Source organism: Podarcis tiliguerta (assembly GCF_965153285.1).
Source record: "Podarcis tiliguerta genome assembly, chromosome: Z".
Taxonomy (NCBI): Eukaryota; Metazoa; Chordata; class Lepidosauria; order Squamata; family Lacertidae; genus Podarcis; species Podarcis tiliguerta.
The window spans coordinates 15,127,899-15,154,552 of record NC_139553.1 but is presented as its reverse complement, the minus strand read 5'-3'; the positions used below and the strand labels follow the sequence as shown (position 1 = coordinate 15,154,552).

Sequence of the window (26,654 nt, the reverse complement as noted above, 5' to 3'; positions counted from 1 at the left end):
AAAATCTGTAGGCTTTGAATCAACTTTAAAGCTGTTTTCTCCCCTCATTGCCTCTCTATGCTGTGGGGAAAAGGTCCCTGTTGAGTTTCTGCCTCTTGTGCAGCACTTAAAGGCATAGAATATGATTTAGGAAAGTAGGGACTGTATAGCATAGGCCCCTTGAGGCCATATTTGGTGTGTTGTTTTTTCTTCCCCTCCACAGAGCAGGAGATAAAACAAGTGAATTTGTACTTTGACTACAAATATTTATAGTCATTCAGTTCTTAAGACTTTGAGTTTGTTTCAGACTTTGTCAAGCTTAGATTAGACCCATGATTTCCTCTACGCTTGACTTATTCCAGAGACAACCCTATAGACATTTCCATGTGTGCACAGTTCATTCAGAGTTGTACTGCACTGTGGGTTTTGTAGTGATGCAGGGCATTCCTAAATATGTTTATTTGGCTGCTGTAAGGCTGCAGAATTAACTACATCCACCAGCAAAGTGGCAAAACACATTCTTACAATAGATCTAGGTTGAAATTTATCAGACATTTTTTCTGGTGTGTGTGTGAAAATTTGATGATCTTCTTCTTCTTCTTCTTCTTCTTCTTCTTCTTCTTCTTCTTCTTTTGCCTTCCTAGAAACAGGAGGCCACTTTTTTGGATTGTCTCTGAATATTTTCCACCAACAACAAAAAAACGAAAAACGCAAATCCTTGGGGGGGTGGGGGAGAAGCAGCTGCTTCATGGTAAGCCCATACTTCAGAAAATGCTGAAGAATTTCTCCTTCGCCTGGAGAAGCTCAGGGAAATGATACCAACCCTACTGCATGGCCAATTTTGTCTGCCGACAAATGTGGAATTTTAAGAGGTCATTTGAGCTTGGCACTTGTTTACGGCCATAAAATGGCCTGCTATTGCACTGCATCATGGATTCTGAGTCTTAATGCTCAGAGAGCCATATTTATTAGTTTATTTACCAAAATTTATATACCGCTTGATTGTAAAAATAAATAAATATCCAAAACCTCAAAGCAATTTACAAAAAGATAAAGCAAGAAAAAAAATTACAGCCATACTTTAAAACATAGAAAAGTTAAAATACTTAAACAGATTAAAATTACCTCAATTTCCTAAGCATCTGGGCAGGCTTGTCTAAGCAAGAATGCTTTTAGCAGGCACCGAAAAGAGGGCAATGACAACACCTGCCTGATCTCAATAGGCAGGGAGTTCCAAAGTGTAGGCATCACTACACTAAATGATCAAGTTCTTACAAATGTGGGGTGGGTGTACGTGGCCAGTTTGGTAGTGCCAATTCTACCAATTGAAGCAGCTTAGTGGGCCCATGTTGGGTAAGGAGATTTCGTAGGTAAGCTGGTCTCAAGCTGTTAAGGACACCTTGTTAAGGACACAAGTTAATAGCAACACCTTGAACTTGGTCAGGTAGCAAATGGGCAACCAGGTGTTAGATGCTGGCAGTGTTGGGATTCTTTTAGTGATTTAGTTGAAGAATAAAATAATAATTCCCTGGATGCCTAGATCCAGGTGTGGGGCAAGTACTATTTGGTGAGAAATTTAAAGTCACAAAACATGCAGCAAAGTAAAGCATGGCTGTAGTTAGACCTTTAAATATCCCCTTCTTAAGTTTCTTCCAAAGTTCCCCACTTCTCCTTTGCATATGTTTGGTAAGTCTAGTAAGAGATTGTATGTTTGTAAGTTTAAAATGGTTTACTTACAAATATTTCAAAGCTCAGGTTCATGTGCTTTTCCATACAGCAGGAAGGGAAAAAAGGCAGTACAACTTAGGAAATATTTACCAGTTTTTGAATCTATCTTCTTATGAAGGGCTGCATCTCACCGGCAAAGTATCTGCAATGCATGTAGAAGGTTCAGTAACTTTTCCTTATCGGGTGGGAAAAGAATTCATAGAATCATAGAATCACACAATTGTAGAGTTGGAAGGGATCCTAAAGGGTCATCTAGTCCAACCCCTGCAGTGCAGAAATTCAACCTCTGATTAAAATTGTCCAAGGAAGGAGAGTCTACCACCTTCTGAGGAAGTCCGTTCCATTGTCGAGCAGCTCTTACTCTCATAAAGGTCTTCCTGATGCTCAGCCAGAATCTCCTTCCTTGTCACTTGAAATACCACTGGTTAGGGTCCTGCCCTCTGGAACAGCAGAAAACAAGCTTGTTCTATCTTCCATGTGACAACCATCCCTTTAGGTACAGTCATACCTTGGGTTACAGACACTTCAGGTTGTGTTTTTTCGGGTTGTGGACCGCCGAACCCCGGAAACACCTGAATGGGTTACTTCTGGGTTTCGACAGTCGCACACACACGGGTGGCGCTGTGGGTAAAAGCCTCAGCGCCTAGGGCTTGCTGATCGAAAGGTCGGCGGTTCGAATCCCCGCGGCGGGGTGCGCTCCCGTTGTTCGGTCCCAGCGCCTGCCAACCTAGCAGTTCGAAAGCACTCCCGGGTGCAAGTAGATAAATAGGGACCGCTTACTAGCGGGAAGGTAAACAGTGTTTCCATGTGCTGTGCTGGCTCGCCAGAGCAGCTTCGTCACGCTGGCCACGTGACCCGGAAGTGTCTGCGGACAGCGCTGGCCCCCGGCCTCTTGAGTGAGATGGGCGCACAACCCTAGAGTCTGTCAAGACTGGCCCGTACGGGCAGGGGTACCTTTACCTTTACCTTTTTTATCATATAACCTCTCAGTCTCCTCTTATCGGGGTTTAACATACCCACCTCCCTCAACCGTTCCTCATAAGGCCTGGTTTCCAGACCCTTAAGCATCTTGGTCACCTTCCAGAGGAAGTCAAGCATTCCAAAATCTTCCACAGTTCAAACTATAGTCTGTCAGGCCACAGTCAATAGAAGCGATAAAAGTTGTTTAGATTGAACATCTTTGTTTGGCCCATGGCACAATGATGATAAAAACAGTTGCTCCAGCTCCTAGATCACTTTGGTCACCCTTTTCTGAACTTTCTCCAGCCGTACAGCATGGCAGGATGGGAATTCTCCAGAGGTTTCTGTGTGTGTGTGTGTGGGATTGTTATGTTTGAAGAACAGAAAAAGTAGTCTTCTTTTTGTTGTCGGATGCTTATTTAAATGCACAGAGAGCCTGCCGCTGTTTGTTCCCTTCCCTAATCCCATCTCGGATGCCACCAGGAGGATGTTCAAAGGACGCACTCAGAATTGCAAAGGATGCGCTCTTTGGGAAGGGAGAATTAAAGTACGGAAGAAAGCTGAACATCCCCTAGGGATCGGTTTGTGCCCTCAGGTGCTGTACTAATATTGAGGGGAGTGTTGAGGGGAGAAGGAAGATTGATAGTATGTGGAGCAGGGTGGGTGGGGAGACGAGGCTTATCCTGCCCAATATGCTGTTGATGGAAGAACAAGGACTGTGCCCTGCAGCTGTGGTTTTAAAATTAAATTACAGAAGAAAAGCAACTTAGAGCAGATGAATACCTGGTGGGACAGAGGGAGGGAGAGCCTGTGAGTGAGGATCCTGTCAGTGGCTGTCAGTCTCTCTGGGTCTCAAGGAACACACACCCCATTTTAACAAGCTAGTCACTGGCTTATAGAATTGTAGAGTTTGAAGGGAACCTCAAGGGTCATCCAGCCCAACCCCCTCTGCAATGCAGGAATCACAGCTAAAGAAGCTGCTGCCAGTAGGTGTACACAACGCTGAGCTAGATGTAGCAGTGTTCTGACTCAGTACAAGGAAGCTTCCTATCTTCCCATGAATGGGCTGCAACTCACTGGTAGAGCACCTGCAGTGTATGGGTTTAATCCCCAGTAGCATCTCCAGCTTAGGCAAAGAGCTCTGCCTGAAAACCCTGGAGAGCTGCTGCCAGTCAGTGTCAACAGTACTGAGCTAGATGGGCCATCAGTCTGACTCAGTCTATTATTATTATTATTATTATTATTATTATTATTATTATTTCATAAAATTGATATACCACCTGATTGTAATATAAAAAGAAACCTCAAAGCAGTTGACACACAAAAAAGAATACAGTAAAACAATAAAAATTATCAGTTGGGGGAAAGCTATTTAAAACCTGCGGGGGGGGGGGTTAAAATAAGCTAAAACCATATTGAAACACATGTCAGAATTCTGTAGGTTTGGATAGGTTTGCCCGAACAAAAAATATTTATAGCAGGCAGCAAAGGTACCCCCCTGGGGTCAATAGGCAGGGAGTTTCAAAGTGTCACACTAAAAGATGAATAGGTGTGTGTGTCCTTATGTTTCGATCAGCGAAATATCACTTGGAACCAAGTATCTGTGGGTCCCAATAACGGCTGGATGAGGTGTTAAAACTGAGGAATCCCGAGCGATTGGCTAGGTAGCTTGAGGGGGGAATCTTTGCCACCTCCCAAAAGCAGTCATTTATTCATGCTGAAGGATTCCGCGTCCCCCCCCCCCCCTCAACTTGCTCCTTCAAAAGCCAGGCTTACGCTCTTCGCTGGCTGAGGCTCCAGGCTTTGAACTGAGGGGGGGGGGGGGGGAGAGAGAGAGAGAGAGAGAGAGAGAGATGAGATGAGATGAGAGAAAGGAGGGATTTTGTGCTCTTCCACACCCCTCGCCTCCTCGTGCCTCCGTCACTTGCATTGTCAAGTCTGATCAGAAGGAGGATCAGTCGTCCCCGACTCTTCCTCTCTCTCCAGATTTAATTAACGGTCCTTTCATCTCTACCCTGAAGGAATCTGCTATCTTCTGTCTCCTTAATTAACGTTCATTAAGCAAATCAGAAGAACGTTTTCTCCTCACAGCCTGGAAGGTTCTTAGACCGCTTGCCAGGCACCATGTTTGCATGCCCCCCCCCAAAGGGAGGAGAAGGCACGGTGAGGTCATGAGAGGGGGCGCAAGATGGAAGTGGGAGACCCTATGCGGAACCTGAATTTGTTCCTTTGTCTCAGCTGCTGAAGCTCTATTAACTATTATTATTAAAGATAATGGGACTAATGTGGCTTGCAGATAAAAACGCAAAACACAGATAAAATACAAAGAACTAAAAACAAATAAAAGATAACCATGAAGAAGTAATTAAACTATAATAAAATTGAAGCAATATAAAAAATAAACCTATTGAAATACAAATATAGACAGCGCAGCACTACTAAAAGCCCTTTCCTTCAAAAGTCAGCCAGTTCCCATAGGCCTGTTGGAACAAGAGAGTCTTCACCTGCTGGCAGAGGGACAACAAAGGAGGGAGCCAGTCTGGCCTCACTAGGAAGGGAATTCCAGTCTGGGGGCAGCCACCGAGAAGGCCCTGTCGTGCATCCCCATCAAGCCTGCCTGTGAGGGTGGCGGGACTGAGAGTAGCGCCTCCCTTGAAGATCTCAGAGTCAGGGCAGGTTAGTATGGGAGAATGCGGTCCTTCAGATAGCCTGGGCCTAAGCTATATATAGTCCGTATAGTTAAAGCCATGGTTTTCCCGGTAGTGATGTATGGAAGTGAGAGCTGGACCATAAAGAAGGTTGATCGCCGAAGAATTGATGCTTTTGAATTATGGTGCTGGAGGAGACTCTTGAGAGTCCCATGGACTGCAAGAAGATCAAATGCATCCATTCTTAAGGAAATTAGCCCTGAGCGCTCACTGGAAGGACAGATTGTGAAGCTGAGGCTCCAATACTTTGGCCACCTCATGAGAAGAGAACACTCCCTGGAAAAGACCCTGATGTTGGGAAAGATGGAGGGCACAAGGAGAAGGGGACGACAGAGGACAAGATGGTTGGACAGTGTTCTCGGAGCTACCAGCATGAGTTTGACCAAACTGCGGGAGGCAGTGGAAGACAGGAGTGCCTGGCGTGCTCTGGTCCATGGGGTCACGAAGAGTCGGACACGACTAAACGACTAAACAACAACAAAGCTATATAGAGATGTATAGGTCATAACAAGGGTCACTAAGAACAATATGGGTGCCCACCATGACCTGTATGAGAAGGTAAGACAAGCCCTGCTGGATCAAGCCAAATGTCTGTCGTGGTGCAGCATGCTGTTCTCACAGTGGCCAACCAGAGGCCAGGGCTCAGGAGAGGGGTGTGCATCTTACCACTGCCTGGGATCAAAATGGGGGCTGGGAGCCAGAAATTTTCTGGGACCTCAGAAGACCTTTGCAGATATTATGTGAAGACTAGCTTTTACATTTTGTGTAAGCCTATATAAAACTATGACATTTCTTCCCCCACCCACTTCCTGTCCTGTCAGCATGGCCCTGCCCACTTCTCCCAGGCAATCCAGAGAGGCAGCACTGAAATCCCAGTGAAAGATAGTATGAGTGGGCAAGGCGAGAAGGCAGGCTTGCCTTGCCTCCCCTGCGGGAGACATGCTCCGCCTCCTGAAGGGACTGCCATCTGCAGGTGGAGGGCAGCAGGGGTTTGGTCCTGACAGCAGCCTGCCTTCAAGCTGAAGAGGGCAAAGCAGCTCATGGTCACCATTATCATCATGAACAGATGAAGAACTGACTACATCTGGTAAAATCATCTTTTCCAAACAACTGTCCCAAGAATCAGGAGATGGTTAACATTTGCATTGATTCAAATTATAATTGTAAAAGTATAATAAAAGCAAAAAGCAAACAAACAACACGTATTTCATCTGTGCATTTTAATTTGGGGGTTTTCTGACAAAAGGTGTTGTCGATTTGGAATTATTGGTTAACCTGGGAAACAGCTCAGATATGAGGAACAAGGAATTGCAAAGTCTTTTTACTGCTGAGCACAACTTAAGTTATTTCAGCCAGCTGGCAACAAGCTGCATAGTTTGCAGGGGAGCTCTTGCTGGATTGTTGGTGTTTTGATCAAGCAAGCACATTCGGTGCTGCATTTACTTGCATTTATAATATTGCTTACAAATAAAACTGAATGACAGAAAGAATGGTGAAGCCTGGAGAACATTTTTAAGGTTGAGCGAAGGAAGATCAGTTATAGCATGCCGTATTTTACTGCAGAGGAAAGGAGCAGCTTTAGATATACTCCCATCCCAACAGCGTCATTGCAAAAACATCCCCTTTATTTTTTTCCTCGTATAATAAATAAAGTGCCGTTGGAAACAGTGGACAAAAAAACCTCTCATGATTTTCCACTCCTGGTTTAGGAACAAATTGTTAGGTAGTTGGCTCTTCTAAAATTAGAAGTATTAAACATATTTGAATTTACACAGGAAATCTTCCACTACTGTACCCTTACATACTGTACATACAAATGCATGTGGAAGATGAGAGGCATAATCATAATGTAGGCATTGGCATTGGATATATCAGAACTAAGTTTCCATCTGTAAAAGAAATAGACACATCCCTTTGCCTAAAATATTCCCAAAAGCAGAGCCATAACTACAAGGGGGCTAGTCAGGTTTCTTGCCCCAGGTGAAGCTTCCAGAGAGGTTCCGTTGAAGCTCCAGGTCATATAATCATATATAATCATATAATAGAATCATAGAATCATAGAGTTGGAAGAGACCACAAGGGCCATCGAGTCCAACCCCCTGCCAAGCAGGAAACACCATCAGAGCACTCCTGACATATGGTTGTCAAGCCTCTGCTTAAAGACCTCCAAAGAAGGAGACTCCACCACACTCCTTGGCAGCAAATTCCACTGTCGAACAGCTCTTACTGTCAGGAAGTTCTTCCTAATGTTTAGGTGGAATCTTCTTTCTTGTAGTTTGGATCCATTGCTCCGTGTCCACTTCTCTGGAGCAGCAGAAAACCACCTTTCTCCCTCCTCTATGTGACATCCTTTTATATATTTGAACATGGCTATCATATCACCCCTTAACCTCTCTCTCTCTCTCTCTCTCTCTCTCTCTCTCTCTCTCTCTCTGTGTGTGTGTGTGTGTGTGTGTTTGTGTGTGTGTGTACAAATGCACATTTGGAGGGGTGCCAACCTGGGTCTTTGACCTAGGCAAAATAAAGCCTAGTTTTGACCGTACCAAAAAAAACCCACAACCAAGTTTTCCCAGAAAGCATACTGAAATGTCAAAGCACCAATGGAGAGTTGCATGTAAGAGAGTAGCTTCTCTGTAGTCAACAGAAACAAGACAGTCAAGATTAGCTCTCCTGCGTCAGCACTGCATCTGCACCGGTATCTGTTGAAAGCTGGGATTCTAATGAGAAGTGGCAGAAACTTTCCTACAGGATCCCAGAACATGAAAAAGCCGCAGCAAATGTTACCTAGTTTGGCGAGAACTAGGAAGGTGCCTGCTCTCTGGAACAGGAGCTGATGTCATCTTAGAAGCGCCGATCAAAGCTGAAGCTTTGAAGTGATACAACTTTTTAAAGGGCATCATCAATGTTGTAAACTTCTTGGAAGAATGTGGTCTAGCATTTACTGGTTCATTCCATCAAATTGGTGATTCATCCAATGGAAACTTTTAAAAACTTGTGGAACTGTTCTCCAGGTGGGGCCCCATCCTTCAGGAACATGTGCTAAGTGTAGAGGAGACACAGAAAAGGAGTGAGAGGCTTCAAGTTCATTATTTGTCCCCTGACTCACAAAATGTATTTATTGCAGAATGCTCAAATCATGTGAAACAACACATTTTGCTTGAGTGACAATCTGTAAAGTACTTTGCAGTAATAGTAAATCCACATCAGATTCTTTCCGTATTGAACAAACAACATTTATTTTGAGATGTGTACTTTTAAAAGAAACACAAAATGAGATTCAAGAAAGATTTCTCAAGTTTGCAGATAGTAGCAGTGAAAGAAGGAATCAAATTGCTCAGTTGTGCAGGGATGTGAATAGTTTTATTAGTTATTATCTTTCCTTCCTCTTGTTTGTGAGTTCAGTAGAGTGCATCCCTTTGCAGCTTAAAAGAGAAACTTAGGCTAGTTTTAGCTTTTTAAATTTAAGTAATCCAGGATGCTTCAAGGCAGTTTGGATTCTCCAGGTATTTCCCCCTTTAAAACAACAATTACAGTAACAGTCTGTAAACAGTAAAAATAACATTTACTCACTCAGAGTTTCTGTTGCAGAATGTCAAATACAGCGACTTTGTTCAGGCAGGCTTAAAATTGTAATTCAGTTACAAAGTCATGCTTTAGTGTAGTTTAAGATGGTGTCTGAGCAGACATTCTCACATTTCTGGCTTGATAATGAAGATGAAGAGTAAGAGAAGAAAGAAGATGTGCCCAAGCAGGTGGGACAATATATGTGTCTTGGGCACAGTGGGAGTGTCTCTCACAAGGTTTTCTCTAGGAAACTTACAGGATAACTATGAGAGCTTCAGTTCCCAACATGCGCCAAATCGTTGGTTTGACTGCATTTTAAATATCCCACAATGATACATTGAAAGAACATGCTATTCCTCTCGGTGACCATATTGCTCAAGATTTCGATAATGGGGCAAATAGGGCCAGAAAACACAACAGTGCACATGCAAAAATGGAAAAGAAAAAAGCTCAACAGCCATTTTTTCACCTTGTGGGAGTCACACACTCAACACATGTTGAAATGATGGTGCTGAATGCATACCTGAGGCAATCACTTTTTCAAAACAATTAAAACTGTGCAACACCACTTCCATTCCTAAGCAGTGGGAATTAATACAAAACGGTATTGGTTGTTCTATTTGTGGTATAATAAAACTCCAAAAGTCCGAAACAAGATGGCCAGATTGTACTGGATGTGTAAAACCTTTTGCAGCTCACTTGACTGGCATTAAATTAGCACTGGAAGACCTCCTAGAACCAAATTTGACAGCCAAAACAAGCCATGAAGTCCACAGAGTTTTATTATATGTGACATCTTTTGTCTGTATGTTGATGTCAGCTGTGTGGTACAAAATATTAGCTGGCATAGATATTTGCAACAAGGTCATTCAGGCTAGAGATGCCACACTGGATGTTGAAGTAGCAAATGTAGAAACTCTCCTCACAGAGCTGACAAAACTTGGAAGCAACTGGAAATGCAAGTGGAATGAAGCCAGATCGGTTGTGTCAAACCTAAATATAGATTTGTTTGGCAGGGCAAGAAGCCTCGAATAAAATTTAAGATATTAACTGACACTAAAGAAAGAGGTGGATTTGCCCTGCCAGACCTTAAACTTTATTATGAATCAGCTGCTTTTTGCTGGCTGAGAGAATGGCTGCTTCTTGAAAGCACTGAAGTGTTGGATTTAGAAGGTTTTAACAATGTATTCGGTTGGCATGCATATTTGTGGTACGATAAGGTAAAAGCACATAAAGCATTTAAAAATCATATTGTCAGAAAAGCATTTTTTAATGTTTGGATAAGATATAAGGATTTGTTAGAAAAGAAAACCCCAAAATGGTTGTCACCAATGGAAGCGAAGGCACAAAAAAAACTCAATACGGAGGCCAAATGGCCGAAATATTGGGAAATTCTGGGACAGGATGGAGACAGAATAAAATTGCAGAGCTTTGAAAAATTGAAAAACAAAATGCGAGATTGGCTCCATTATTATCAAATAATGGAGGCATATAATTTGGACAAAAAAAGTTGGTTTCCAGGTGGAAAAATCATAATTGGAAACAGAATTGTTAGAGCCAAAGATTAAGAACTTGTCAAGAATGTATAATTTGCTGTTGAAATGGAACACTCAGGATGAAATGGTGAAATCAGCTATGATTAAATGGGCACAAGATGTTGGACATAATATAATGATGGCTGACTGGGAACAGTTATGGACCACAGGTATGAAATTTATGGCATGTAATGTCTTAAGAGAAAACTTAATGAAAATGATTTATAGGTGGTACATGACACCAGTCAAACTTGAAAAAAATTATCATTTGCCCGACAATAAATGTTGGAAATGTAAAGAGACTGAAGGTACATTCTTTCACCTTTGGTGGACATGCCCAAGGATGAAGACATTCTGGGAGATGATTTATAATGAAATGAAAAAGGTATTCAAATATACCTTTCTGAAGAAACCAGAGGCCTTTCTCCTGGGCATGGTCGGCCAATTGGTGCTAAAGAAGGATAGAACTTTTTTTATGTATGCAACAACAGCAGCTAGAATACTTATTGCAAAGTATTGGAAGACACAAGATCTACCCACCCGGGAAGAATGGCAGATGAAGTTGATGGACTACATGGAATTGGCGGAAATGACTGGCAGAATCCGAGACCAGGGAGAAGAGTTGGTGGAAGAAGACTGGAAAAAGTTTAAAGATTATTTACAAAAATATTGCAAAATTAATGAATGTTAAAAGATTGTTGGAATGAAGCTATATGGCTTTAGTAGAAATGTTATAAGGATTTAAGTATAAATAGATTAATAGAATTTCAAAGGTAAAATAAGGTTAGAATGTGTTAAGATAATTATAGGACAGATAACAGAGGAAGATGGAAAGGAATTGCTGAAACAATTGACAGAAGTGGAATACAAAACGGGAGGTGTGAGGAGGTCGGTGAAATAAGTGAATGAAAGATAACACATTGAAATTGTTTGTTTGTTTTAAATTGTTTAAATTGTTTTTGTTTGGTTTTGTTAGTTTAATGTGTTAGTGTAGTATATTGTTAGTTTAATGTGTTAGTGTAGTATATTGTTAGTTTAATGTGTTAGCGTATTTGTATTGTATTGTTTCCTTTTTTGTTTTTTGTTTTTTCCTGTTTTGTGGCGTTTAAATTGTTCAAAAAGCAATAAATATTTTATATATATATATATATAATAAAACTCTTCCCGTAGATGTAATGGAGTTCAGTGCAAGAGGACAAGGTCATATGTTGACAGCACACCTGATGCTAACTTGGAAGAAATGAATGGCACGGATTATACTCCAGAAGATGCCTACTTCAGAAAGTGTACATTTTGGTAAACAATGGTCTAGCAGAATGTGATGCTGTTAAACAGTTGGGAAAAAATTGATTTCGTCTGGAAATATCTCACCATGTCTGAAAGTGATGTGGGGGGGGGGGAGCTTTGTCCTTATCAGAGTGATATCCCGCTGACCTTAATGCTAATGATTTTGGAAAAGAAATGCAACATTTATTCTCAGTACATAAACAAATTTTGTAAATGCACAGTTAAAGCCAATAGAACTTGGTGACCTGTTTCCAAGTATTTGTGCTAGCTTAAAAGGTAAAGGTACCCCTGACCATTAGTCCAGTCACGGTTGTCTCTGGGGTTGTGCGCCCGTCTTGCTCTATAGGCCGAAGAAAGTCGGCGTTTGTCCACAGACAACTTCTGGGTCATGTGGCCAGCATGACTAAGCCGCTTCTGGCAAATGAGAGCAGCACATGGAAATGCCGCTTACCTTCCCACTGGAACGGTACCTATTTATCTACTTGCACTTTGACGTGCTTTTGAACTGTTAGGTGGGCAGGAGCTGGGACCGAGCAACAGGAGCTCACCCCGTCTTGGGGATTCGAACTGCCGACCTGATCGGCAAGCCCTAGGCTCTGTGCTTTAGACCACAGTGCCACCTGCATCTCTTTGTGCTAGCTTAAGAATACTATTAATTATTCCAGCAACAGTTGCTTCTGGCAGAGGTGGATTTAAGGCAGTATAACTGGTCCCCCCCCCCCAAGCTCTGTGCCAAGAGGGCGTCTTCCCAGCTCCTTCCCAAAGCCTTATTATTATTATTAAAGATTTTCTTGGTTTACAAAATTATATGCTTGTTCTCTTTTTACAGGTTGTACAGTCTTTCTTACAAATCAGTTACATTAGTTGTGAGACATTAGTGTTGAGTACAGTATAAGGTTGGGGAAGAAGAGGGGGGAGAGGAGGGGTAGGGTGGTGAGGCTTGAATTCTTTTGTATAGTGTACGTGTGGGATTTTGTGTCAGTGTCAACTGGGTATGTTCTCTTTCTGTGTATTCGTTGCATTTCCTTGGTTGTGAGAGGTATTGGAGGTTAGGGTGTGGTTGGTTGTCTGCAGTGGGGTTTGTTTGCATTTGTGGGGGGGGGAGGGCTTGTTGAGTCAGGCAAGCCAGATTGATTTGTATGCTGTCATTGGCCTCTTCTTGTTGTCTTGTTGAGCTGTGTATATGATAAAGGGGGACCATACTGGGTTCTCTAAGCCTATTTAGTGCTTGCCCAACATTGATAAGGAGCTGGGAGGGCTCTGGAACCCTGCCAGAGCCTCACACCTCCTTCCCCAAGCCCAGTGCCTCACTTAGCCAGCTTTGGGAAGGCAGCTTTGGGCCGGGAGTGGGGGAGGGCATTGTTTAGGCTAGAGACAAGTTTGGGGTAAATTCATTCATCCTTGTCATAGGTGATCTTGAAACCAACCTAGACAGAAGAGCAACAATATATAGGAGTGTATACCTTTTGCTGCCCATCTGTCAGGCTTCCACAGGTGCACCTGGTCCAGCCCTGTCTCTACCAGCTACAGGATATCCATCTTAACTAGCAGGTAAGTCTACTCCTGAACTGCTGATGGGAGCATCTCAAAACAGCCAGAAGCAGGCATTACTCGGGGAAGAATGAAGTAGATACACTCTTAGCACCAGCAGGAGATCCTGAATGTTCACTTACAGAACATACATTTTCGCTTGCATTAGCCGTTCCAAGCGGTTTTAAGGATCCACAAGAAAAAAATTAGCAGGGTAAAAAAAAACGTTCTTAAATAAATCATGAAGGAGGGAGCTCTCTGTTTCATTCCCACAAGCCAGCCAGGTTATTGTCTTCCCATCCCCAGCCTTGGGTTCAGCTCTCTGTCTCCCCGCTCACTACCTGATATGCTGTGGGAGTTTCAAATCAGCTCGGAGCCTGAATGCCACACCGCAGCAAATGGTAAATAAATAAATAAAAGGAAATTTAGTGCCAGCATCAAACAACAAAAGACACGAGGGGAAAGCTACCTCAAAAAGATTGCAGGGAAGTGATCCTCTTGATAAAGAGGTATAATAAAGATCAGGGAGCACATTCATGGAGATCACATGCCCTCTAACATTTCTCCAGTGAAAATAGGGGCACGGCCACTGGTCCCATCACCTCCTGGCAAATAGAAGGGGCAGAAATGGAGGCAGTGGGAGATTTTACAGTCACAAAATTAAAAGACGCCTTCTTCTTGGGAGAAAAGCGATGACAAACCTAGACAGCATCTTAAAAAGCAGAGACATCACCTTGCCGACAAAGGTCCATATAGTTAAAGCTATGGTTTTCCCAGTAGTGATCTATGGGGGTTGGACCATAAAGAAGGCTGGTTGCCAAAGAACCAATGCTTTTGAATTATGGTGCTGGAGGAGACTCCTGAGAGTCCCGTGGACTGCAAGAAGATCAAACCTATCCATTCTTAAGGAAATCAGCCCTGAGTGCTCACTGGAAAGACAAATCCTGAAGCTGAGGCTCCAATACTTTGGCCAACTCATGAGAAGAGAAGACTCCCTGGAAAAGACCCTGATGTTGGGAAAGATGGAGGGCACAAGGAGAAGGGGATGACAGGACTAGATGGTTGGATAGTGTTCTCAAGGCTACCAACATGAGTTTGACCAAACTGTGGGAGGCAGTGGAAGACAGGAGTGCCTGGAGTGCTCTGGTCCATGGGGTCACGAAGATTCGGACACGACTAAACAACAAGGAAAAAATGATACATTTTGGGATCAAATCAGAAACCGGGATGGCTTCTGTAAATCCAGGACTGTCCCTGGAAAATAGCGATACTTGGAGGGTCTGAGACCAGGGGGAGCAAGGTGGAGTAGGGGGTTGCAGGTAGGTAGTGTTAGTGAGCAATGCAAGCAGGGGCAAAAGGCCCTGGTATTTAAAAAACAAACAAACCCATAAAGAGTTATATGAGCTCTCCTCTGGTACAGACAAGGAATGCTCAGTCTAAAAATAAATAACAAGATGTTGTATGTGGGCTGTGGCAGTCAGATGTCTGTTGGTTCCCCTTCAACACATCCGGGCAAATCTGTTTTTTGTATCTTCCACGTCTGCGTTGCTCCTGTTGATTAAAATGTGGTAAAAAATCTCCATTCCTCTTCTCTTCCAACACCATGTCCAGCTGGGTAGCAAACTCTGCTGGAAACGCTGAGTACTTTATTACTATATCTTTTCAAAGCTGAGCTCCACAAGGCCCCAGGCCAGCCATGAAACCTCTTTGATACAACTGCAAATTCACTTTAAAAAATAAAATAAAATGTAAGTACGGATGCAATGAATATCCTGGGTGTTTGTTTTCCAAAAGCAAAAGTTTTTTTAAAAAAAATTGCATATTTATAATTGAGGATAAGCATGCCAAGTAAAGCAATAGTTATCACAGGTCTGTCAGTGTGTGAGAGAGCGGGGGAGGGGGGAGAGAGAGAGAGTAGGTGAAATGGTAGGTTTTGCAATCCTGCTTTATTTTATTTTATTTTTACTTCCATTTATGAATTGCTTCCAATAAAAATATCTCGAAGCGATTTAACAATAAGAACATCAACCAAGAGGGCAGCAGCAGCAGTTTCATATATGAAGCAATCCTCAATCTAATACAGATACAGACCAGGATAAAAAATAAATACATCTCCACTGAAAAGTCTTGGTTTAAAAAGGAATGTCTTCAATACGCACCAAAAGGACAATCGTCTGACTTACTATTATTTCGACTACTATTTTTATTATTATTACTATTATTACTATCACCATCATTGTCAATCTTTATTCTAGAAATGGTGTCTGTCTGATATATTCAAGAATGAACAGGATTTAGCGCTTAATATTGGGGCCATGAACTGGCCAGGACCTGGGGCAAATCTAGGGTTGCCATATTCTGAAGAACAAAAAAGAGGACACATTTGTCAACTTCTACTTTTAACTCTGGATCTCCAAGACAAGTCTCATTTTACATACCCATGAAAAAGAGGGCGTGTCCTGGAAAAAGAGGGCACATGGCAACCCCAAAATAGGCATGGCAGCCAATAGTCTGGTGGCATAGAGCAGGGTTAGGCAATGTGGTGCCCCTGGCCAGATGGACTCCAACTCCCCATACCCCTGACCACTGGCTATGGCTGGGGTTGATAAGAGCTGGAAGATATCACATTGGGCTGTCCCTGGCATAGAAGGACACATTAGTGGTAGAGGTGTAGTAGTATATTGTTTTATGGACTCAAAGACCCATTAGAGAAGGCTTCCTCAACCTTGGCCCGCCAGATGTTTTGAGACTACAATTCCCATCATCCCTGACCACTGGTCCTGCTAGCTAGGGATCATGGGAGTTGTAGGCGAAAAACATCTGGAGGGCCAAGGTTGAGGAAGTCTGCATTACAGCATGATGCCAATAACACCAGGGTTGCAGGTTTGATCCCCATATGAGACAGCTGCATATTCCTACACTGCGGGGGGTTGGATGAGCCTTTCAAACTCTACGATTCTATGATTCTATACTATTTCTGCAGCTGGGTCTCTATCTCCAGCATCCGTAGGCCACCCACTCAGCATGAAAGGGGAGATTTTTTTTAACGGAGAAGATGTCTTCTCACCCTTTGTATTGACTTGGAGCCGTTCAGAGTGATAAGAAATATGTCAACCACTAGGGATCCCTCAGAAGTCCATTTGATCCCTTGAAAGAAGGCCTGAGGGAAGGACACAGAGGAGAAATTGTTTTGATTGCCCCAAAGCTAAGCATTTAGGAACATTGACAAGACAAGGACCTTCAGTTTCCATGGAACGAGGTACAACTTCTGTTAGGTACAAAGGAACTTCAAGGGAAACAAAAGCTAAGAAGATATTGGAGCACTCCAGATCATTTGCTCCTGAATGTGCATAGAAAATAGTAGGTCTAGCTGAAAGGCAACACGTGGAGATCTGCATTGATCATTGCAATGCATTCATAATCATTATTATTACACTTCAGGTTTAATAAAGTAACCAGCAAATCAACAGATGGATAGAGCAATGTATAAAAAAAATACTTACGTATTATTCTGCAGAAATGTAGTACAGCGTAGAGTACAGCCCTAACCCAACTCTCTTATGTGAAAGAGATGTATATGTAATATATGTATTTTTTTCATGTAATTTTTGAATAGTGACACTGCTTAAAACTAAACTTCAGATATAAGCAGGTGGTCTGATATTGACAAATTCTGATCGAGTCAGAATTGCCAAATATCACCTATAAATCTGTCTAAAGTAGAGTGCTCCTCCATCCCTACTTCTGAGTATACATTGCCACCCCAAAACCCTTCAATACCAAATGAAACAAATTCCTTCTTGAAGAATTTTTTTAAAAAACCTGGGCAATGCCAACTGCATACATTATGCAAATAGAGTAATTTTGCACAATTTCCCACAATCTGCACATTTTTAGATTGAATAATTTATTCTATTTTGCTAATCACAAGGAGGAACAAGCACTTATTGCTAGGAATCAGACAGAGATTCCTCTGGGGTCTGCACCTTTTCAAACAGGGTGTCCCAGTCTTAAGGACTAGAAACTCACTTTTATTGTTGTTGTTACTGTGGTGTTTGACTGTTGATTTGAAAATGTCTGTACAGGGGGAGAGAAAGGGTTAATATGTAGACCAATAGGAAAGCCAAAGGTGGAGCCAACCTGTTTATAAAAGGGCTTAGCCCGAGGTTTGGGTGTGGGTAGTTGGTTGGTTTTAGTGGGTTGGTTGGTTGGGAAAGGCAGTTGGAAAAGCAGTTGGCAGACAGTTGGAATTAGAGAGACAGTGCAGTTGGTTCTTGTGTGAGGGGAGGTAGAAGAGATAGAGACAGGATAAAAATAAGACTAAGAAGGTAAAGCGTAACAACATTTTGAATGCAGTTAAAGTTTATTTGTGTCTGCAATAAACTACACTCTTCTTTGTTAACTTAAGAACCTGACTGAGTCTAAGTGATTTACTGGGGAGGACATGGTTGGTGGCAGTGGATTAGTGGTGTACTGGTCAATAGTCCGTGAGACTACCGGGGGCTCCATACGAACGCCACAGTTACAAACTTAGATATTTAGGAAGCTGTATTTTGTGGTCACTATCACATTCTGGAGCAGATCATGGCATATTCATACGATTATTTAGGAAGCCAGAAGGAAAAGAGGCCAGCATTCTTTAACTAATCCCTTCATTCTCCTTCCTGAATGACAAAACTGCAGACAGCTTGACTGCAATGAGATTTGACTGGAAAATTCTACCAGTGGTGGGCTCTGGAGCTTCACTGCACAGCCTGCTGGGAAAGATCTGCCTAGGTCATACATGTGAGTGCATCACGGCTGATCATGCCACCCCATGACTGACACTCTGGCGGAAGCCCATGCAACTGTCCTGAGTGATGTGTAATGATGGCTTTGTCAGGCCTGGTGCAGTTGGCACCTTGGCAGAAGGTCATTCGCGCATTCCCCAAATGAGCTTTGTCAGGCTTCTGTTGGTTGATTGATTGACTGGCAGCCCAACTGAGTGGCAGAATCGCCTCTGTGTCGCCGTGGCTTGTCAAATCTTCGACAGGTGCTCCAAGGAACCTGAAAGATGCCGCTAGCCAAAAGGCAGCTACAGTGACGGGTCACAGGAGGAGCTGCAGAGCCAGGAATGTTGCCGAGAAACCAGCAGAGCAATTCCATTAGCAGCGAGACCAGCAATTCCCACCAGGAATGCAGGAAGCAGCTCAATACTGAGTCAGACCAATGACCCATCCTGCTCTATATTGTCAATATTGACAGGCAGTGCCTCTCAAGGGTTTCGTGCAGGAAGTCTGTTCCAGCCCCACCTGGAGATGCAATTGAGGTTTGATCCTGGGGCCTTCTGCAGGCGAAGCAGATACTCTGCTGCTGAGCAACAGCCAGTCCTCCTAAAAACCTGAGCTGTGCATGGTCCATTTGACTCAGAGTTGGTGTTTTGGGGTCTCCCACAATTCAGTGGCCTTGCTATCATTATTTAATCTAAGACTGTGGTTCCCAAACTTTTATTTGGGGGGACACCCCCCTTGGTTCCATAATTTCATCCCCAGTGCCAACTACCCTATAAAAAGCATTCAGAATAGTGGTTTACATGACTCAGGAAGATAATAACACAATAAAATACAAAACAGTAACAATTAATTGCACATTTATTCAAAATCCAATTAAAACTAATCTGTTTAATTCATCAAAACTGATGATGCCAGCTTTTCAAAGTCTGGTAGTGATTTACACCTCTAGCTCCCCTTACCACCCCCTTACCTCTTAGTGCCCCTACTGGTCAATCCTACTACCCTCATCCCCAGGGGTTCCTACTGCTCACTTTGGGTACCGCTGGTCTTAGCCATTAATAATCCATTTCCTGCTGCAACCCGGATGCTGCAACCTGGAGATATGATAGTTTTGTTAACTACACAAAATTGGCATGACCAGGTTTGGAAGACTGCACTTCTAGAAAAATTAACAAAACATTGCAGAGTAGTCAGAGGTGACATTACCAGAGGTCAATTTTATAATGACTGGTCTCAGTTCATTTTTTAAATTAATTCCTCACCTAAAGAACCTAGACGAAGGCCCATCTAGTTCAGCGCCCTGTTTTTGCAGTGGCCAACCAGATGCCCTTGGAAGCCTGTTAGCAGAACTGCACTCACCACCACCTGAAATTCCCAATAACTGGTCTTCAGAGGAATACAACCACTGGCAGTGGGCATAGACCATGGCCATTGTGACTAGTAGCCATCAGTAACCTTGTCAACCAGATGCCCCAATGGGAAGCCTTCACGCAGGACATGAGCAGAACAGCAGCTCTCCCCACCTGGGATTCCCAGCATTTAGAGGCATACTGCCTCTGAAGTGGAGGCAGAACAAAGCCATTGTGGCTAGTAGCTGCTGATTACCTTATCCTCCATGAATTTGTCTAACCATCTTTAATGCCATCCAGGTTGTTGCCCATCCCTGCAAGTTGTGGCAGCGAATTTCAAAGTTTAGCTGTGCACAGTAGGAAGAAAAACAGAAATACAGGTTAGGCAAAGAGACTGTTCCAAGAGCTTGATGGCCAGAGGGAGGTTTGAAGCTCTTTTCTTCCCAGTCCTGGTGTAAAACTCTTAACTCAGATCCCTACATGATGGACTGGGGAGGCACCCCAATTCAGACTTTCAGGACAATGGTATTTAAAGAAGAATCTAATACTGTATGTCAACAGATAATATCTGATCCTGTGCTAACTCTACTTTCACTAGGGAGTGATAGCAAGCCATGTGCTTTTTTTAGTTCATAAAATATATACACTGCTGCATTGTTTAAAAAAAAGAAAACCTCAAATAGGTTTACAAAAAGATAAAACAACAGAATCAAGAAAAAGATATAACTTTAAAACATACAAAAAGTTAAAATGCTAAAACCGATTAAAATTCACAACAGCATGTCTAAGACTTGCCTAATTTATTTTTTTTAATGTATAAATGCCTGACAGCATTCTTGCTAGCAATGACTAGGATGGAAATAGCAGCCAGATGGAAGTCAGGCTCAGGTCTATCTGCCCCCAAACTCGCTTGCAATGATTTGGGAAATAGTATGATCAGAGCAGCTAATTCAGCACAGTAGAGTGGTCAGAGGCCAAGCAAAGTTTGGGGCAACATGATTTATGTTTCTTACTTTTCTGGTCAAACCTCCAGTGATGCATGTATCCTTATGGAGAGATACGATTTCATAAATGACTTTTACTGTTGTGCAAACAGTATGCAAATGAATATTCCAAATGTACTCCATATTAGTTTGGGTTTGTTTTTATTGCTGTTTCTTTATGTGTAGGAAAAATCAATAAAATGTAAAAAAAATTAAGCCTCTGTCTCAGATGTGTGGGGAACCTGCAGCCCTTCATCTGTTGTTGGACCAGTGGTCAGGGATGATGGGAGTTGTAGTTGAGCAACTTCTGCAGGCCCAAAGACTCCACACACCTCCTCTAATTGCTCCACCACGCTGGTTCATGCATCGCTCCTCAGCGCTTGTTTCCTAGAAAAGCAATGTCTGTTTGGTTTAATTTGACTTTTTCTCCTGAGTATGATTGCATTATCTCTGGCAAATTGTCTAATTTTAAAAGACAAACACAAGCCATGTACATGAGGAATGGGAACTCCTGAATCAAAGATATAAGTTCTGCATTAAGAAATTAATTAATTTTATTATGTTTATAATCCACATCACCTCTCCCTCCCTTCAGCTCGCCTGGTCTCAGTCTGCTTAGGGAGGGGAAACTGTTTTCATTCCTTTCTGGGCAAACTTTTAGGATCCACATGCCAGTAGTGGGTGGAGCCAGAGGCAAAAGTGGCCGGAGCAACAAATAGAAATGTTACAGTAGTGTAGTTTTTACAGTACTGTAATTTCTCTCTCTATCTATCTCTCTCTCTCTCTATCTCTCTCTCTCTCACACACACACACACACACACACCCTCACCATCTGCTGTCCAGGAAAGCAAGAATTCAGGGACACATCCCAGCTACAAAGCAGGGTCTCTTCCAACTCTGCAATCCTATGGTTCTCTAGATAAGAACAAAACAGAGCAGTTGAACAAAATGGTCTCTCCTCTCTCCTCTCAATATCTAAATGCCACCTTCTGCACCATACTCACATTTTCTTTTTCTCTTGTAAAGTTTTTTTTAAATTTCATGTGGTAATATATATATATATAACAGAGAATAGTAATTTTAACAACAGGTTAAAAATTAAAAGATGAAAAACAAAACTACAAAATTGGCACATAGAATGAGTCCAGTTGCACTTGAATTAAAACAACACAGTCCAAGTAAAGACTACCAGCATTATCAGATTATCAACCCTAGTTCCAGATTTGCTAGGTTTGTGATGAGGGTTGTCCTGAAAATCAGGAAGAACTTTCTGGTGGTAAGAGCCATTCAACGGTGGAGTGGTCTCCCTGGGAAGGTGGAGGACTCTCCTTCATTGGAGGTTGGATGGCCATCTGTCATTAATGTTTTAGTTGAGATTCCTGCATTGCAAGGGACTGGACTAGATGACCCCTTGGGCCCCTTCCAAACTTTACAATTATATTGTTTTTATACAGCGGTATCTTCCCATACTCTATTTGAGGGCAGCTCCCCAAAGAACACATTGCAGTAATCCAGCCTGGATAGAACCAATGGTTGTGTCACTGAGGCAATAATGAAAATAACCATATCATTTTTCCTTTCTGGTTTTCTAGTTACTACATTCTACACTCACTGAAGTTCACTGTCTTTCATGGAAATCCCACAAAAAATGCATTTCAGTAATACAGTGGTATCTCAGGTTATAGACACTTCAGGTTACAGATGCTTCAGGTTACAGACTCTGCTAACCCAGAAATAGTACCTCGGGTTAAGAACTTTGCTTCAGGATGAGAACAGAAATCGCACCACGACGACGCAGCCGCCACGGGAGGCCCCATTAGCTAAAGTGGTGCTTCAGGTTAAGAACAGTTTCAGTTTAAGAACAGACCTCCAGAATGAATTAAGTTCTTTACCCGAGGTACCACTGTATAGCCTGGACAGAACCAGAGCATGTGTCAATATATACGGCATGAAATAGAACAATAGAAACAACCTTTCTCAGTGTCTAGTTGCCGCCTTCTACACCAATTGACCCCTTCATGGATCACTGCCTTGCCGTGGCGAAGGGGCTTGAAGAACTCAGAGAAGCTATGAACTATGCTGAGCAGGGCACCCAAGATGAACAGGTCATAGTGGAGAGTTTTGACCAAACGTGATCCACCTGGAGCAGGAACCGGCAAGCCACTCCAGTATCCCTGCCAAGAAAACTCCATGGACAAAGACAACAGGCATATAAAAGATATGATGCTGGAAGATGAGCCCCTCAGGTCGGAAGGCGTCCAACATGCTACTGGGGAAGAGCGGAGGACAAGTACAAGTAGATCCAGAGCTGATGAAGCGGCTGGGCCAAAGCCGAAAGGACGCTCAGTTGCGGATATGCATGGAAGCGAAAGGAAAGTCCAATGCTGTAAAGAAAAATATTGCATAGGAACCTGGAATGTAAGAACCATGAACCTTGGTAAGTTGGATGTGGTCAAAAATGAGATGGCAAGAATAAATATTGACATCCTGGGCATCAGTGAACTAAAATGGACGGGAATGGGCGAATTCAGTTCGGATGACCATCATATCTACTACTGTGGGCAAGAAACCCGCAAAAGAAATGGAGTGGCCCTCATAGTCAACAAAAGAGTGGCGAAAGCTGTACTGGGATGCAATCTCAAAAATGATAGAATGATATCGATACGAATCCAAGGCAGACCTTTTAACATAACAATAATCCAAGTTTATGCACCAACTACTGGCGCTGAAGAAACTGAAATTGACCAATTCTATGAAGACTTACAAGACCTTATAGAAGTGACACCAAAGAAGGATGTTCTTTTCATTATAGGGGATTGGAATGCTAAAGTAGGGAATCAAGAGATAAAAGGAACAACTGGCAAATTTGGTCTTGGAATTCAAAACGAAGCAGGGCAAAGGCTAATAGAGTTCTGTCAAGAGAACAAGCTGGTCATCACAAACACTCTTTTCCAACAACACAAGAGACGACTCTACACATGGACATCACCAGATGGGCAGCATCGAAATCAGATTGATTATATTCTCTGCAGCCAAAGATGGAGAAGCTCTATACAGTCAGCAAAAACAAGACCTGGAGCTGACTGCGGCTCAGATCATCAGCTTCTTATAGCAAAATTCAAGCTTAAACTGAAGAAAGTAGGAAAAACCACTGGGCCGGTAAGATACAATCTAAACCAAATCCCTTATGAATACACAGTGGAAGTGAGGAACAGGTTTAAGGATTTAGATTTGCTGGACAGAGTACCTGAAGAACTATGGATGGAGGCTCGAAACATTATACAGGAGGCAGCAACGAAAACCATCCCAATGAAAAGGAAATGCAAGAAAGCAAAGTGGCTGTCCAATGAGGCCTTACAAATAGCGGGGGAGAGAAGGCAAGCAAAATGTGAGGGAGATAGAGAAAGATACAGGAAATTGAATGCAGAATTCCAAAAAATAGCAAGGAGAGACAAGAAGGCCTTCCTAAACGAGCAATGCAAAGAAATAGAGGAAAACAACAGAATGGGAAGAACCAGAGATCTGTTCAAGAAAATTGGAGATATGAAAGGAACATTTCGTTCAAAGATTACCATAATAAAGGACAAAAGTGGTAAGGACCTAACAGAAGCAGAAGACATCAAGAAGAGGTGGCAAGAATACACAGAGGAATTATACCAGAAAGATATGGATGTCTCGTACACCCCAGGTAGTGTGGTTGCTGACCTTGAGCCAGACATCCTGGAGAGTGAAGTCAAATGGGCCTTAGAAAGCATTGCAAATAACAAGGCCAGTGGAAGTGATGGTATTCCAGCTGAACTATTTAAAATTTTAAAAGATGATTCTGTTAAGGTGCTACACTCAATATGCCAGCAAGTTTGGAAAACTCAGCAGTGGCCAGAGGATTGGAGAAGGTCAGTCTACATCCCAATCCCAAAGAAGGGCAGTGCTAAAGAATGTTCCAACTACCGCACAATTGCACTCATTTCACACGCTAGCAAGGTTATGCTTAAAATTCTTCAAGGAAGGCTCAAGCAATATGTGGACCGAGAACTCCCAGAAGTGCAAGCTGGATTTAGAAGAGGCAGAGGAACCAGAGACCAAATTGCAAACATGCGCTGGATTATGGAGAAAGCTAGAGAGTTCCAGAAAGACATCTACTTCTGCTTCATTGACTATGCAAAAGCCTTTGACTGTGTCGACCACAGCAAACTATGGCAAGTTCTTAAAGAAATGGGAGTGCCTGATCACCTCATCTGTCTCCTGAGAAATCTCTATGTGGGACAAGAAGCTACAGTTAGAACTGGATATGGAACAACTGATTGGTTCAAAATTGGGAAAGGAGTACGACAAGGCTGTATTTTGTCTCCCTGCTTATTTAACTTATATGCAGATTTCATCATGCGAAAGGCTGGGCTGGATGAATCCTTAGCCGGAATTAAGATTGCTGGAAGAAATATCAACAACCTCAGATATGCAGATGACACAACCTTGATGGCAGAAAGTGAGGAGGAATTAAAAAACCTTTTATTGAGGGTGAAAGAGGAGAGAGCAAAATATGGTCTGAAGCTCAACATCAAAAAAACGAAGATCATGGCCACTGGTCCCATCACCTCCTGGCAAATAGAAGGGGAGGAAATGGAGGCAGTGAGAGATTTTACTTTCTTGGGCTCCATGATCACTGCAGATGGTGACAGCAGCCACGAAATTAAGAGACGCCTGCTTCTTGGGAGGAAAGCAATGGCAAACCTAGACAACGTTTTAAAAAGTAGGGACATCACCTTGCCAACAAAGGTCCGTATAGTAAAAGCTATGGTTTTCCCAGTAGTGATGTATGGAAGTGAGAGCTGGACCATAAAGAAGGCTGATCGCCGAAGAATTGACGCTTTTGAATTATGGTGCTGGAGGAGACTCTTGAGAGTCCCATGGACTGCAAGAAGATCAAACGCATCCATTCTTAAGGAAATCAGCCCTGAGTGCTCACTGGAAGGACAGATCGTGAAGCTGAGGCTCCAATACTTTGGCCACCTCATGAGAAGAGAAGACTCACTGGAAAAGACCCTGATGTTGGGAAAGATGGAGGGCACAAGGAGAAGGGGACGACAGAGGATGAGACGGTTAGACAGTGTTCTCGAAGCTACAAACATGAACCTGACCAAACTGCGGGAGGCAGTGGAAGACAGGAGTGCCTGGCGTGCTCTGGTCCATGGGGTCACGAAGAGTCGGACACGACTGAACGACTAAACAACAACAACAACAACAACACCAATTGAAATTTCCATACATTATTTAAGAGCAGCCCCCCACAAAAAAAAAAATGCATTGCGATAATCTAGTCTGGATGGAGCCAATGGACATGTCATTGAGGCAAGGCCGGCCTTCTCTAGATAAGGTGCAAACCAGAACAAGCATATTCTCTCTCCCTATTGATCTGCATTTTTCCTGCTTCAGGGGTTGCTGCAAGCAACCTATCGACAGCCCCTGGGCCTTGCGCATCACCTTCGCTTCCCACTGTTTCCCCCTCAATAGCCTCCAGCTCCCATGTTTCCGTATCAAATGCCAATTTCACCCCTGTCCGGTGCGGTTGCTGATAGTGGCTGGTGGGTGGGCTGAAAGTGTCAGAGGAATTCGCTCCAACACACTCTTCCTGCTCTTTGGCTTCCCAGTCATGTGCTGCTCCAAAGCATGGCTGAATAAACAGCTCAGCCGGCACCCCAAGCTTTACCGCCCTTCCAATTTCACTGCAGAAGAGCCAGTTTTGCCGTGCATGAATTGGCTGGCGGAGGCCAGGCTGCATACCAACTTGCCCTGTGTTTTGATAAACCTGGGAAGAGAACATCCAGGGGAGGCAGAACATGGCCATCATGCCTAGTAGCTGTTGATTAACCTTATCCTCCACAAATGTGTCTAATACTAATTTAAAACATATATTCCGGCAGCCATTGCTAAATCTTGTGGGTGCAGATTGCATAGTCTAGCTATGCGCTCAGGGCCGGCCCACCTATAAGGCTCAGTGTGGCAGCAGCCACCTCAGACAGCAGGTTAGGGATAGCTGGGAAGTTCAGCAGATCTGGCCAAGGAGCAGGCCACTCACCACCTCCTGTACTTGTCATTTGCTGCCTCATCTTCCACCACTGTCAATCATCCCCAGCCTACTTTTATCTCCCCATCACTACCACGTACAGAGTGCTGGAGCTTCCCCCCTGCTGTGTTTAATCACCTCAGGTGGGGGTGGAGGTGCACCTGGGGTGCAATTTTCTATTTTGCCTCAAATGGCAAA

The 26,654-nt window shown here is 43.1% G+C and overlaps 1 protein-coding gene and 1 long non-coding RNA gene across 2 annotated transcripts in view; one reads left to right on the top strand and one right to left on the bottom strand.

Moving 5' to 3' along the window:
* Window positions 1-6,566, top strand: part of LOC310669686 (uncharacterized protein) — a 151,335-nt gene extending 144,769 nt beyond the window's left edge. Inside the window, exon 6 of the mRNA XM_083424156.1 lies at window positions 6,197-6,566. The gene's annotated coding sequence lies outside the window, so the exon portion shown is untranslated. The remainder of the gene's footprint in view (window positions 1-6,196) is intronic.
* LOC310669716 lies at window positions 424-17,351 on the bottom strand. Its single transcript, XR_014507307.1, has 3 exons — window positions 17,321-17,351; window positions 1,798-1,849; window positions 424-619 (listed from the first exon to the last, which is right to left on the bottom strand). It is a non-coding gene; the product is annotated as an uncharacterized lncRNA (long non-coding RNA).
* Window positions 17,352-26,654: the final 9,303 nt, after the last annotated feature.